The sequence below is a fragment of the Protobothrops mucrosquamatus genome, unplaced genomic scaffold, assembly GCF_001527695.2.
Source record: "Protobothrops mucrosquamatus isolate PMUCROS unplaced genomic scaffold, P.Mucros_1.0 scaffold659, whole genome shotgun sequence".
Taxonomy (NCBI): Eukaryota; Metazoa; Chordata; class Lepidosauria; order Squamata; family Viperidae; genus Protobothrops; species Protobothrops mucrosquamatus.
This window is the reverse complement of record NW_015386948.1, coordinates 1,172,206-1,175,144: the sequence shown is the minus strand read 5'-3', so window position 1 is coordinate 1,175,144 and position 2,939 is coordinate 1,172,206. Positions and strand designations below refer to the sequence as shown.

The 2,939-nt window shown below is 42.6% G+C and overlaps 1 protein-coding gene across 1 annotated transcript in view; it reads right to left on the bottom strand.

Annotated features, from left to right (window-relative positions):
• The window catches only part of PHYHIP (phytanoyl-CoA 2-hydroxylase interacting protein), a 16,235-nt gene that overhangs the window by 11,904 nt on the left and 1,392 nt on the right, over nucleotides 1-2,939 (bottom strand). The window lies entirely within an intron of this gene.

Below are 2,939 nucleotides of genomic sequence, written 5' to 3'. Positions count from 1 at the left end.
TTTAAATTTGGCCGCTTCTACTAAAAATTTAATTTAAAACCCCTTTAAAATACCCCTAGGCCAGTCCTGCCTGCTGAAATAACCAGGTCTTAAGGGCGCGGCGGAAGGAGGGGAGATCCGGGATCACCCGGATCTCTGGGGGCAGCTCGTTCCAGAGGGTGGGTGCTCCGACAGAGAAGGCTCTCCCCCTGGGGGTCGCAAGCCGACACTGTCTGGCTGACGGCACCCTGAGGAGGCCCTCTCTGTGGGAGCGTATCGGCCGGTGGGAGGCAATCTGTGGCAATCTGTGGCAATCTGTGGAAGAGTTTCTGAAGAAACCATACATGGATATCTAGGACAAGCCACCATGACATCACAGGTGTGTCATGATACCATCGCATTGTGACCAGAATGAAATAACTCGCATCATGTATAGCTGTACAATTGTACAATCTGACATTCATATGGTGGAAAAATAGATAGTCCTCAACGTACGACCACAACGGAGCCCAAAATCTATGTTGTTAAGTGAGAAACTCGTTAAGGGAGTTTTGCCCCATGATATGACTTTTCTTGCCATGTTTGTGCAGTGATCACTGCGGTTGTTAAATTAATAACAAAATGGTTAAGTGAATCTGGCTTCCCCATTGACTTTGCTTGTCAGAAAGTTGCAAAAGGGGATCACGTGACCCCCCTGGGATGCTGTGACCGTCATACATGTGAGACAGATGCCAAGCATCTGAATTTAGTCATGTAACCATGGGAATGCTGGAAAGGTCATAAGTGTGAAAAATGGTCATAAGTCACTTTTTTTCCGTGCCGTTGTACCTTTGAACGGTCACTAAATGAACTGATGTAATTCGAGGACTACCTGAAGAATATTATTGTTTTTGTTTTGAGAATTGTTGGCAGGGTGGTTTGTTTGACTTACTCTCAGACTGAGAAATTAAAAATATTGGAGGATCACCATGCTCATTCAGGGAACTTTGCGACTGCAGAGCAAAGCAATATTTATGGCCGTCAGTTATTTTTTGTGAATAAGATTTTTATAAGATAATGGAAATATTTTTTATGGTGTTATCTTGTCCACATCCTACTTACCACCCTGACCCCAGTTTGAATTAGGTTAAAAAAATAAGTGACAAGGTCATGTTTTTATTGTAACACATATTAGAAGATGTCGTGAACGTTTGATATCATATGAGTGATATATTCAGTGATTTATTAAAATCACCAGTTCTCAAATGCCTCCCCCCCAAATTCTTACTGGTGCGTTATTTAATTCTCACCTCTTCCCAGGATCTATCCTGAATCACATAAATTCTGCTGAAGAGGTAAACCTCCACGGTTTAAATATATATCCATAGGAAGTATATTCTATACTTATGATAGCAGTGTTCCAGTATCTCAGGGGCTGCCCCAAAGAAGAGGGAGTCAAGCTATTCTCCAAAGTGCCTGAAGGCAGGACAAGAAGCAACGGATGGAAACTGATCAAGGAGAGAAGCAACCTAGAACTAAGGAGAAACTTCCTGACAGTGAGAACAATTAACCAGTGGAACAACCTGCCTCTAGAAGCGGTGAATGCTCCAACACTGGAAGTTTTTAAGAAGAGATTGGACAGCCATTTGTCCGAAATGGTGTAGGGTTTCCTGCCTGAGCAGGGGGTTGGATTCGATGACCTCCAAGGTCCCTTCCAACTTTATTATTATTATTATTATTATTATTATTATTATTATTATTATTATTATTATTATTATTATTACTACTACTACTACTACTACTACTACTACTACTACTACTACTACTACTACTACTACTACTACTACTACTATTATTAAAAATTCCTGCAAATAGTTAACTAGAGTATCAAAGGGAGAGGTCCATCTTAGACTTCTTCCAAACATACCATTTTGGGAGAGTGTACGTGTGACATGTGCGTTTAGGCACACAGATGCACAAACCAAGTGCAAGGTTGATTGCTTCGGGGAAAAGTAGCGTCTGCTAGGATTTGTTTTTTTTTTTAAAAAAAAAACAAACTTTCCTGAAGTGGGTGGACTGATCGAACACGAGAAAGAACACTTGAGGGAACATTGCTTTTAAGAGGGAGCAAGGCCACATCCAACAGGTTTTAATATTCCTCTGCAGTGCAGTATTGTTTCCATGGCAACGGCATGCAAAGAAGGAGCCCGGGGGGGGGGGGAAGCAGAGGAAACCATCTAACTGCAGGGAGGGGGAAAAAAAAGTTAAATGTGAAGTAGCATTTCCATAGCAACTGACCCCGCTAAGAAGCATCCAAATTAGTGACTCCCTTTTGGAGGTGAGAAAAGGTGAGCAAAAAGCCTCTCCTACGGTTGTTCACCATGATGCTATTTTGCTAAATTGGCTGGGGACAGCGGCATTTCGAAATTGCTTTCGCAGGAAGTCCTCGACTTGACGATCAGAATTGGGACCAGAATATCCACCGCGAAACCCAGGGGGCTGTAAAAGCAACCGATTTTATGACCGTTTTGTCACAATTGGGAAACAAATCCCTGCCATTGTGAAGTGAATTACACGGTTGTTAAGCGAAGCTAGCTTCCCCTGCTTGTCAGAAGCCGGCTGGGAAAGTGACAAGTGCTGATCACCTGATCTTGGATTTTGATCACGTGACCGTGGGGACGCCGAAACGGTCATACACGCGAGAACCGGTCGTAAATCACTTTTTTTTAGTGCCTTTGTAAGTTCAAACAGTTACTAAATGAAGTCGAGGACTATCTGTATCGTGTGTGTGTGTGTGTGTGTGTGTGTGTGTATCCAGGATCAGCCAACTTCAGTCAGTGAAAGGAATTTTAATTTCTTTTATGCATGAGACCAATCGAGGTGAGGGATCTAAGAATTCCTAAACGATGTACAACTGTCATTCCTAGCATCCTAGGCTCTGGGAAATGTAGTTCCATTGGAAGGATTGGATCTTATCATTC